This window comes from Periophthalmus magnuspinnatus, chromosome 16, assembly GCF_009829125.3.
Source record: "Periophthalmus magnuspinnatus isolate fPerMag1 chromosome 16, fPerMag1.2.pri, whole genome shotgun sequence".
NCBI classification, from domain to species: Eukaryota; Metazoa; Chordata; class Actinopteri; order Gobiiformes; family Gobiidae; genus Periophthalmus; species Periophthalmus magnuspinnatus.
Window position 1 is genome coordinate 9448392 of NC_047141.1, and position 12966 is coordinate 9461357.

At 38.9% G+C, this 12966-nt stretch overlaps 1 protein-coding gene across 5 annotated transcripts in view; it reads right to left on the reverse strand.

Annotated features, from left to right (window-relative positions):
* The window catches only part of sema6e (sema domain, transmembrane domain (TM), and cytoplasmic domain, (semaphorin) 6E), a 278709-nt gene that overhangs the window by 167618 nt on the left and 98125 nt on the right, over positions 1-12966 (reverse strand). The window contains exon 1 of one of the 5 annotated variants that reach the window (XM_033980525.2): positions 6154-6273. The exons of the other annotated variants lie outside the window; for them this stretch is intronic. The gene's annotated coding sequence lies outside the window, so the exon portion shown is untranslated. Of the gene's footprint in view, positions 1-6153; positions 6274-12966 lie in introns of those variants that run through there. 5 annotated transcript variants of the gene reach the window in all.

Here is a 12966-nt window from a genome sequence, read left to right on the forward strand (position 1 = left end):
GATTGTGGGTTTGGTACTCATAAATCCTAAGACTTTTTCAGCTCGTTCGTAGTTCGGAAGAGAGACATTCTGAAAACTTTACACTGAATAAAAGAAACACAAATCCCCTCAGATCGTAAGTTTTCAAAGGCCTTACTTAAAAAAAAAAAAAAAAAAAAAGCTGTTAAGTTGTAGCTTTGGTACCTAAAAAGCCATTTAGTCAGCAACTTTGAGAGGTGTTTTTTTGTTTTGTTTTTTTCCATGCATTTTTCTTCATGGAATGTTCCACAGTATGGCATACAACGTACATCCACGGAGACAAGAAAGTGATGCCACCAAACCAAGTACTTTTGGCCATACAAATGCTTGAAATTGAATAAATGCAAGATAAATATATTGATGCAACACTTTGGAACATTCCAGGCAACACAATAACATCTCTCAGAAAACTTATGATGTAGGTTCACTTTTAGGTTAACGTCCACTATAAAAGCTGGGCTACCTGATTTTCAAACCATGAAAGAAGTATGTACTCATTTTATTAGTCGCATGTGGAGAGCTCACAAGAATGATAGACACTAGAACAGCTTTACAACAGCTTTTTGTGTTTGATTTATTCATTTTGAGCATTGATCTAGTATAATGTTTAATACATGTCCAAGAAAGTAAAAAAAAAAGCATGAATACACTTTGAATGTATCACATGTACAACATGTCTCCAGACTAAAGTATCTGCTCAAAAGAGTGTGATGAAGTAATACTTATTTATTCCCACCCCTGTGTTATGCATGTAATACATTTCTAGTATACTTCCTGTACATGTATTACAAAGTCACACATCTCACACACGTTAATATTCACAAAGAATAGAATTTACTATCCAAGACAAAACAATTACAACACTGCTGATTACAATAATTAAGTGTAAAGCACCTGTGTAGCTCACTTCTATACTGCAAAAATAAATATTTTTTTATGCATTTTCTTCAGTTTCAGACAGAAAAGTGAACTGCCACTGCAGAGTCAATCAGCCCATCCCAAAGTGTCATATAGTGACTCATATGGCTCGCTCTTACAAGTTTCCAACAAATAACATGTTTTCCAGTTAGTGCCCAGCACCCCAGTGACGTCATTATATATGGTGCTGCTTGTGTATGTCGCGTAGCAGTGCTAGCACTTTAGCGGCGAAAATAAGACCAGTGAGATGAAACATCTCTTAAATAGTAAAGCAGATATGTGTCCTACTGTGATATGCTCATCCGTGAGTTTATGGATTAAACAACAGTGTAAAGGAGCGAGGACAACAGGAGATGAGGCTTCAAAAGCTCTGTCTCCGCCACAGTCCTTACTGAATGTGAGCGTGGATGCGCTGTGAGTTTTGGAGCAGATTTCATTCACTTTTTCCTCTCATCTTCTATCCTGGCTTGACCAGGCTGGTACCGTGCTTTGGCCCACCTCCACCAACTGGACCAAATGGTTCGTTTGGGTGAGCACAAGCTAATACATCATGTAGTGGGCTGATTTTTCTTTAAAAGTCAATGGTATGTTTTTCTTGTATTCACTAGCTTAACAGCCTCTCTGTAGAAGACAAGAACAGTCTGAATTCTGTCATTAAAATCGGTTCTAAAAGCACAGGAGTGCAGCAGAGACATGAGCTTCACGTTAATTTACAAACAGCCAATGTGATTCTTGGCTCACAGAGTCATATTTTATTTTTATTGCCCTCAGGCCATCACCATGTTGTCCCTTATTCCAAAACGAATAGGTATTTGAAACTATTTATTCCTACTGCCATTCGCCTTTTAAATATGTATTCTATGTAGATGAAACATCTTTTCACTGGGTGCTTCGTTGACATCAGAGCTCCTCTTTGTTCAAAATTGCTCCTTGTGTTGAATGTTTGGTTGTCTGTGTTTTTTTACTGCTCTAATTGCCCCCAGTGGGAATAATAAAGTCGCCTGAATCTGAATAAAAGTTTGATACTTCAGCTTTAAGTTAACCTTTTATTAACAGTACAAAAGAGCTTAATATTAAACCATAAACCAACATCATAAAAGTACAAACGTGACACTGTACCCAAAGAGTTTACGTCTTAATTCTGCTAACAGGGACATGTTTGGGCTGTTCACCAGAGAGCTCTTCGACTCTCTAGTCACCTCACTGAAGGATGCTTCCAACACAACAGGAGCAGCACACTGTTTATGCAATCAAATTCATGCTAACACTTTTAATATCAGTATTCCTTGTAAATGTTCTGCCAACTGTGAAGGCGTGGGCTAATAGACGTGCAACAGCTGCGGGTTAGACATAATGAGATTGTGTTTAATTCCTTTATCGTGGTGCCGGGGTATTCAGAGCAAACGCCTGCTCGTTTGGTGTTGGGGCGCCCTTATCGGGACGTGCGGCCTGTAACGTAATAGTCCCGCAGTGGGCTCATAAATCACCCAGAGAGCAGCGACGCCACGTTCACTGACACCGCCAGTCGGCTGAGTGCAGGTCTCTATTAAGCAGTGAGTTGTAAAAGAGCGTACGGGCCGTGCCTGCAGTGTTTGGGTAGCACTTTGTTCATTATGAGTTAAGTGTTTGCTCATGCTTCATTCAGGCTAATTAAGATGTAGTTATTAAGAAAAAAATAAATAAAAATACAAATTAATTAAGAGAAGAGTGCAGAATAAAAACCTTTCAGTCATACGCACAGAACCATTTTGAGCCTTCAGGAAGACTGTTCCAGGTTTTAGCTGCATAAAACAAACCCTGAAACCCTGATTCCCCATGTTTAGTCCTGACTCTGGGCACCAGCAGGAGGCCAGACCATGAAGTCCTCAGTAATAATCTATGACACCCGTGGATCATTATGTTATAATTTGCATGTTTAAATCATGATAGTTATCTAAAATAACTTAATTAAAGAAACAAGTACACTGACTCCTGCGTTAGAAAACTGCTGTACCCAGTGGGAACTGACGTTGCCGTAAACATCATCACAACAAAAAGCCATGGAGCTGTCGGTCCCTCATATCAATAGTTGCAGATTGCATTAGTTAACAGTGAATTGAAGAACAAAGTGAATGCAGAGCAGTGGGTGTATCCCGGTGGTGGTGAAAACGGGGGGTCGATTGGTAATATGACATCTTGAAAATACGAGATTAAACAACTATAAAATGGTTAAAAGCCCTGAAAGGTTAATTTTGTTAATATGTCTACTCTAACGCAATTAAAATGTACTCAAGTAAATATTCATGCCTAAACGGTGCACCATGTAACTTTTCTAGTATAAAGTACAAACAGCTGATGCCACAAGGCCATAGTACAGTAGTTCAAAAACCTTACTAAATAATGAAATGGGTACATATCTCAAAAATACTCTAAAATAATAATCCACAAAAATAGTTGGAGGCTACAACTTGCAGTTTATTTCTAGGTGCACTTTAAAGCTACTATCTGTAATTATATTGTCTATCTGTCTGATAGTATGCCAGTCTTGGCCTGACAGAAGAAAAAAGCACAGGTCAGTCTGAACAAAGGCCGGGTGAGAGGAGGGGAAGAGGGTTTCACACTGTAATCTTCTTACATATGGTAGCGTTGAGCAATATATAAAAGTTTTTTTTCCAACCAGCAAAAAATGAAAAACTCTTCCACACCTCATCTCACATGGATCACCAGTGATTTCATTTACAAAATAGCAACATTTCGACCAACACCACCAATGATCCAACCAACAATACCCATCTTTCTAGCGCTTGTCAACCGCCCCTTATGTCCATTTCCACTTAGCACCCAATCCCATTTTCAGCGGTGCATATCTGACACACACTTAGGTGCATTCTCCGAGCCTGTCTGTGCACTGCGTGGTCTGGTGAGTCGATGAAGCCCTGACAAAGACACTCGTATGTTGTTTTTTGACGCGCTCCTGTTTTACAATCAGCGCCATTGTCCTCCTCCCACAGACTAGCATTAGCCTGACGCACCACTGTCTGCTCATATGCTCTATTCAATCTGCTGCTCTCGGGATTCTATTTGTCCACGGCGCGTCACTGGTTTTGACGGTTCAATTGAAAAGTGTCACTAGCATTATACGGGCTGGAAAATGGTGATGGGGCAGGATGGGATAGTGAACAAGAGTCTCAAAAGGTTAGAAATGCAAGTTAACAAGTTGGACAGGGTCGGATTTGGAACGGACAAGCTGGACAAGGTCAAATTTGAGACTAGAGAAAAAAACTGAAATGGAATATTGCAAAAGGTAAACAGAGTTAACCTACAGGGCATATGTGGGATAAATACAAGTTTAACTGAAGAAATGCCAGAAATAAAACAAAAAAGTTTTTAAAAATTGGGGAAAAAAAATATCTAGCAATACTTAAAATTTGTGAAATGCATTGTTTCGTTTTTTGTTTTTTTTTTGTTCTTTTTCAGATTATCTGCACAAATATTTAGTATTCAGTTGCATTTTAGATCAGTTCAAACTGGGATGGTTCAAAAAATATTTCCAGCAAGGTCACATTTGTCATAGTAGGAGTTTCAATGCATTTTAATACAAAATTCATTGGTATTGCAATACTTGTCACACTATTACTTTACATTTGATCAAAAAAAAAAAAAAAAAAATCCCTGGGACCACCCATTGCTATTTGAGAGATTAAAATGATTATAACTTCTGTTGCGCCATAATGAAAAACAGTCAAAACACATACATCTTTGTCCAGGATATAATGTTTGTATGTTTTCAAATCAATGTCAAGCCCCTTTTTCAGTTTACACGAGATTAGCATAATTTGACGGACAGCCATTTCCGCGATCGCAAATTGCAAATCCATCTGTCAAATCCCGAAACTTCGAAAGGTTATTCGAGTGCCAGTCGTCCCCCCCAAACACAAAACCTATGACGCCAATCTGAACAGAAAACACACACCGCGCTTTTGGTCGGAAATTAGAATGTCAGGCTTTACATTTTGCAAGAACCATAATTAGATGTTTGCCTAATCATAATGCTAGCTTGCCATTAGCCCCGAGAACGCTGCCTGTCAACTTCTGTCATCTCAGCCTGGAGCGGTGCGACGCAGTCTGGCCTCCATCCAAAGTGTCAAATAGGACCTGAAGTATGGCTGCCGCGAGTGAGCCGGGAGACTGCAGGCGGAATCACGGTACACAATTATCGTAAGGAGATATGTATCCTCGAGTCAACGAAAGGAGCGCTAAGCTACGGCTAGACTGAGTGTAAACAAAACTGTACTGCGGATCTGTGCGACTGATTAAGCAGCCCACAGAAAATGGTAATAAGGAAAGGAATATATTTCAAGGGCGAGCAAAACTGGGTACTTTGTCACCGGATTATTAAATTGCATTTGTGGCACCAAACATTTATACTCACACCTGCGCCCGTTTTAATGGACTTATGTATTTGTTTTTGTTTGCATTTTATCTGTATTTGAAAAAAAGGTGCTCATGAAAAAAGAGTGCTCTCATTGGGCTCTCCCAGTATGAATAAAGATACATAAATAAATAAGAAAAAAATTATTACAATGCAGTTGTATACGTCCATTTCTTCCGCTTATCGGGGGAAAGAGTTTAAGCAGAGACTCCCAGATTTCCCTAACCCCAGACACTTCCTCCATCTTCTCCAAGGCATTCCCGGGAGGCATCCAGAACAGACACTCGAGCCACCTCAGCTGGCTCCTCTCGACGTGGAGGAGCAGCGGCTCTACTCCCGTGTGACTGAGATCCTCATGTTTGCATTACCCAAAGCTCATGACCATAGGTGAGGTCAGGACCATAGACTGACCGGTAAATCGAGAGCTTTGCCTTTTGAGGGGTCGCCTTTCCACACATCTGATCAGTAACTTGGCCTAGTGGTGCCACCTGCTTGTCTGCATGGGGATAGATACATTTAAAGCCACACCGTAAAACATTTTAGGCAAAACAATAGCATATTCATGAAGACCAGCAGGTTACAGACCCTTCACATGAAAAGTTACATAATGCGTCTTAAAAATTGGAAATACAGTCGTCCCTCGTTTATCACAGGGATTACGTTCTAAAAATAACCCGCAATAGGTGAAACATTATATATGTTTTAAGGCCTCTCACCACACACTATACACTTTTCTCAGACAGGCATTAACATTTTCTCACATTTCTCTCATTTCTCTCTTGTTTCATTAATTAATAGTGACTCACGTGTATTTCAGTTCTTCTGACCGTGTGTCTTCGTCCTGGCGTTGCTCCGCTGTAGTGTCGATCAAACATTTATGTAAATTTGGCTGAACGCATTCTGTGCTGTACAGGAGACACGACACGGAGGAGACTGATGAACAATGGTCTACAGTCCCTCAGCCAATCGGGACGCAGAACACAATGCACGTTCATACACTGTAAAAAAGCGTGTAAAATTGCAGTAAAAAAATCTGCGAAACAGCGAGGCCGCGAAAGGTCAACTGTACAACAGAACATTCAGTGAGACCAAAACATTCGCTTTACAATATAACACAGCTTGGTCTGCACCCAGGTCTGACTGCATTGCTTAACGTGAACTGACTCAGGCATTTGAGTTTAAAAGTGGTGGAGACATAATACGCTTCCATTAAGTTTCATGATTTTAGGCGCCTGAAACGAGGGTGCAAATGTTAACTGAGGTTGTGATGCACCATTTTGCACCCCTGTAGACCCAGGTCTGAATACGGCCCATTTCTAAACTGTACTTTGAGCACCTTCTCCAAAATACAACAGTTCATTTAACATATTACACACAGTATGGACTTTTTTGTGACTTTTTTTTTTTTGTTTTTAACCATAGATCGATATAGACCATAGATCTAATATCAGTTAACCATTGAAAGTAGTCCTGTCACGATAACAAATTTTGAAGCGTGATAAATGGCTACAAAGAAATATCACAATAAACGATAACATTGAAACTACTCGAAACAATAAAATCCCAGTAAACTTTTTTTTTTTTTTTTTAAATACATAATCATTAAAAACCATCAGCTACAACAAATAAATAGCCAACCTGGAAGTTCCTTTTTCACCCCTCTGCAGCTCAAATCTTACCGTATTACATAAGAATTAGCAGAAACCTCCCCAATATTGAAGCAAAATATGCACACGATAAATACTGAGCCTCAAAATATATTGTTCCAGCTTCCATATTTTGAACAAGTCGATGCAGTAATTATCATGACAGGCCTAATTGAAAGTGTATTATGGCCGACTTGCCTTCATTCGCCTTCATCCCAGAATTATGAACATTTTTGATGATGGCATTTTGAATGGTCTTTAGAAATGATACGGCAATTCATCTCTATTGTAAAAGCAGCTCTGTAGTTACCAGTATTTTTTTTCTTTCTTTGTATAAAATCATTACCGCTCAGTGCTCTTAGTTCAAAATACAGCAATCTTATCTTGTAACGTCTGTTTGCTTCTACAACAATTACATTTCTTTCAATAGAATTATCAGCGTTTGACACCAGCCAAGAGAAAAATACATTAATACACTTCTTTACTGAGATTCTGATGAGCCGACCTGGCCGCCGTTTTGACGTCAACAGACAACAGGAACAATAGTGGCTGACAGATCTAAAACTATATCTGCACATCTAAAATGTACCAGACGTGAAGGCTGACAGACCGGACCAGATATGAATAGCACAGGGTCGCGGTTCATAGTGACACAAATACTCCTATACCCATCAAAGGAACGCTTTCTCTGTCACAGCTTGAAGATGGGGTTTAGTGACGGATACTGAATGAAGCGAAACTGCATATGGTTTTCTACGTCTATTTCATTTTTTTATTTATTTTTTTACACCAAAGACATCAAACTGGCATTGACAGGCGTGTTCGTGTTAATACAAACATGGCAGATTACGGGAATTTTCGAGAGTAGATGTGTTCTGTATTTGAGACCCCTGTTATACAATTTAGCGGCTGTCCCAAGTTAAGATGGCCGTCTGTCGTATTTTATGGATGGTGTGGGAAGGGACTTGGCTGGTCTAACTCTCAAAGCAGCATTTTGCATTTTCTGTCCGGGTTCAAAGGTCACACTTGGTAAAGACCGCAACCAACGAATATTTCAGTAGACAAGTAGAAAAAGTAGAGAAATTTCAATTTGACGACTACTAAAACGATTATTACTATTTTTTATTTGGTTGATTATATATTTAAAAAGTCGCAATGTACAGTTGATTTAATAATGCCACAATATTCACAAAGAAAAAGGTCTTATAATATATGATCTATATATATGAATATATATGATCGGCGAGTTCTGCCCAGCAACGAGGAGCGCTTTGTTCAAAATGGCGTTCGGATGGCAGCGCCCAAACTTAACTTCAGGTAATGGCGGATCCACCTTTCTCAGAACAGTCAATTCAAAACCTTTCTTGAAATATTTCAAACCTCCAGGATCGGAAAAAGAGGTGTTCTTAAGACCACACTGGAACTTTTGGGATCTGGTGAGGCATATATGTGTTTTAGAGTCTAGGTAACTGTTACGATTATCAAAATACTACAAAAAACTATAATAATTTCGTATAGTCGACTTGTCAGGATTAGTTGATTAAAGCTGCTATACCCGATTTTTCCCATCCTAAAAAGCAAAACTAGTTCATTTTAAACGGTTTGCAGTGGTCCAAAGTTATTCCTCATTTACTGTACGCATTCTGAGCAGCACTTTCTGATTATTGGGCAAACAAAACGCTTTATAATTAGATTTGGACAGTGCCCATTGGACGCTGCATCCCAGCTCTTAGTAAAGATGTTGATAGCTCTGACACTGCATACAATTTCCTTGTGTTTCACCAAAGACAGACTGGCATTCACAGCTGCGGTCTTGGTGTTGAACATGCAGACGTTGCAGTGGAATACGGCGTGCGCAGACAGGTAATCCGGGATTAGAGTGCCGACGTGTCACTTCTCTCCTCCTCCCTCCTGTCCTACGCTCTTTTGTGGAGTGAAAGCCCATCCGTCTGCCTCCCGACTCTCCCCGGGCGCCCGTCAATGGAGCGCCGTGGATGGGCATAGACCACCAGATAATGAGCTCCCGTTGCCGTGTCAACCAGGCGCCTCTTTCTCCATCGACACTGCCAGCTTCCTGTTTTTTTTTTGTGTTTTTTTCAAGGCATGCAGCTTTGGTAAACAGAATAGCTGGACTGGAGATGAAATTCAAGATTGTCGCAAATCCACAATAAATGGATGTGTCCATCAGCAGGGGGTTTGCTAGAACCTTCCACCAGAGCGAAGTTTTGCCGTCACAGTAATGCTAAACAACAGCCATAATAAATAATTAGATGGAGACAGACTTATTTTGATGCCAAGTGCTGCTTATACCATATATCTGTACTGGGGTAAGACACATTTTGCTCAAATGCATGGGGGGGGGGGGAAAAATTAAAAAAATGGGTACAGGGCCTTTAATTGTTGCAGCCTTAACGCTTGGCTAAGTCATATTGATTGATTGATGTATTTTTTATGTATTAATTGTTAAGTTCTTAAATGTTTACTTTAGTTTACATTTGGAAAACTGAATATCTAGACCGGAGATGAAATTTGAGCTTGTGGCAAATCTGCGATAAATGTGTACATCCATCGATAGGGGCTTTGCAATCAGAGGTGAGTAACCAAAGATTGTACTCAAAGTAATATTCCCCAAGTAGAAGTAGAAAATAGTGGTCCAAGAAATGACTCAAGATTAAAAAAGTACTTGGCGAAACGACTTCAAAAGTAAATGTAGGAGTAACTGTGTAGATGTAGTGAAGTTAATTGTAATTGAAAGGGAAATTTATTACATAATGCAAAAAAAAATAAATATCTGGTATCAAAGGATAGACACAAAAATGAGACAAACCAAATCATATCTGAAGGAAAGGTGCAAGAAATACAAATGTTCAAATCACTTCGTATTGTAAACACAAAGAGTAACCAAAACTTGCTCCATTATGAGTTTGAAAACTACTCTTAAAAGTGCAGTTTCTTTATAAAGTCACTCACGTATATTAACTAAAAGGTTTAAAATACAGAGATACAGATGGGGTCAAACGCGGAACAAGTCAGGAGATAGAGGTTTGTTTTACCTAACAGACTATTAGTCGAACAATAATGGGAACAATGGGTCTTAGATAAGCACGACATCCCAGCAAACAGGAGAACTGGTTTTTAATTTAACTTATCAGGAGATCTAAATGATAGAGATACTCAAAATGTTAAAGAATATATTTAGAACGCACTCTTTCAGGCCCATAGTTCACATTCACAGGACAGAAACGCACCTTTCTTGAATAGCTTTAGAACGATCTTGAGCTGCATCAGAATAATAAAACCACAAGTCAACACACAAGTATACACACAAAAACAAAACCAAGAGATTAACAGCCCAAATCCAGAGTTTAACCAAGCCAGGTTTAAACATGGGTCAAACTTTTCGCCAGCTTTGGTCGTCATGTTTGTCTGTCTGGTTTAATCCTAGTATAATCCGGCAGACAATACCATGACTCAAATGGGTTTAAACCAGCACTCAACAACTGCACTGGACTAAAAATGGACACAAGGAGGACTTACTAGGACTAAACAAGACCAACAAGGACTACACCGAGACCATTACAAACCCCGACACACTTGAATTTAAAAACAGAGGTGAGACATGCATAAAAATGTATAATATCGCAATGATTGTTATGGCAATATGCAAAATTGGAATAGTGAGTATGTTCTATAATCAAAAATATTAAAAATTATCTCTTAAAGTGACACAAACATCTAGTGTAATCTCACGAACAATGGGTATGAAGAGAGGATAGTGAGATATGGATTTTTATTTTATTTTTTCGATATGATCTCCAATATTTGTCATACCGTTGTGGCCAATATTTACCGATACTGATATTAAGATTTTAAAATCCATCCAAGGACCACAAATGTATGTTGTGTTATAGTTAACTTTTCTAAAATCATAACAAAAAGTACTATATCTAGGAGTTTTTACCACCTTCAAAACAGACAAATCTGAGGCACTGAGGACAAACTGGGAATAAGACGTTCAAATTTAGCCAATATTTGCCATCGATATTTTCCCACATCAAACCGATACCGATATATCTGGAGAATCTCATCCAATCACCAATATCTGATTCCTAGTATTAAGTAAAATCCTTGCCTTTTTGTGGTTAATTTTATGGTCTATTCATTTCTTGTGCTAGTAGTGAAAAGTAAACCAAACCAATTCAACAAAATCATTCACTTACTCTTTAAATGGGAAGCGTCTCTACAGAAAACAAGTAAAGTCCTGTGTTGAACAGTAACTCCCATGTGATGATCGTAGTAGAGTGAGCGATAGTTTAAAACCCAGTGTAGTAGTAGTCTTCAGATGTGGTAAGACCGCAGGGGCCACATTCCACGTGCTATCTCTACTCAGTGATCGGAGAACTTCCTGTCTGGCGGCATTCTCCCAGTGTGCTCAAGTCAGTCACTCAGGTGTCAAACGTGAGTTGTGAACTTCACAAACAACCCGGCTCAAGGCTCAGCCCACAAGAAATACACTGGAATTATCACTGGAGCTTTAAAACAACACTGCCTGTCATGGAGAAGAGTAAATTGGGATTGTTGAAACTTCATTAAAATAACAATAACAATAAAATAAAATGTAAAAAAAAAAAAAACAACTAAAATCCATTTCACAAAACTCTGTTTTTAATATTGCAGTTTAATAGCACATTGGTTTTAAAGGTGCTCTATGTAACTGTTCTAGAGGAGGGTATGCCACCAGCTTGTATCATTGGAAAACACTATTGCGTGTGTATGTTATGACCGGTGTCGCCTGTTCACAGATTAGACCTGTAACCTCTTTGGTACCATCTCCTTGCCTCCATTGAGCTAGATAAGTTTAACTTTTTTAGCAGGTTTAGTTGGGCCTGGGCATAGCTTGGATCTTTTAGTGTCTGGAATAAATACAGTTTTACTTAGTGAAAGTCAAAGTTTAAATCTGTCAACTGGACAAAACGTAGGAGTGAAGACGTTTCGCTGCTCATCCAGGACACTTCAGTTCTGGTCAGATTGCTGGTGGACACTTTTTTATCTGTCTGAAGGGAGGAGCCAACTACACTGAAACTGTAAACAGCTATTGTTTATGGTTTCAGCCCTAAAAAACCTCCATTCAAACTTTAATGGCCCTACTGGCTCGCTCAATTGCTCTTTGTTTCCTTTGTTTACTTTGGGTCTGAGGATAGAATTATAAATTGGGGAGACCAGAACTAAAGCTGGGCAGTGAAACGTCTTCACTCCTACAACGTTTTGTCCGGTTGACAGATTTAACTTAGTTGTCCAGGTCTGATCCATAGTAAAACAGTTCAAAATACTTTTACTTTGACATAACATGTTTTAGAATGAACCAAAGCCGCACTTACCTAACGCACTGCACTGCACTTGAGATAGTCACAGTCAGTTGTTTCCTCATGGTTCTCCTCCAACAACATCTCTGATACCACTTTATATCACTGACAGTCGCTTCCTTTGCGGTTCGCATTCAACAATATGTCTATTTAAAAGGTACAGGCAATATCATGTCATGTTTTTTCCCCACAAATAGCTACTTTTACAAGATTACCGTTACTGTAATTCTTAAAATGACTGTACCCAATGTCTGTCCATGTAGTTGAGAAAGTGCATTTTGACCCAGGACAAACCAACTGTAACAGACAAAATGAGACCGCTGTGTGCCAAGAATAACTACATTGACTCATGGTTCAGTATATGAAAGGTGGAACAATACTTTTTGGGGTCAGTATTTATCATGTGTACTTTTTCTTTGCACTAATCAGACATTTTTGGTTATTTTTTTGTTATATGATAAGATTTAAGCTGCAAAAGGTTGAATTAATAATGTCTATGACTCATTACAGATGCAAACTAAGTACTAAGTGTTTTATTCTGCTGTTTATTTATTGGGTTTTTGTTTCAGTGGCATAAATTAACTGCAGTATTATCGTTTATTGACTATAT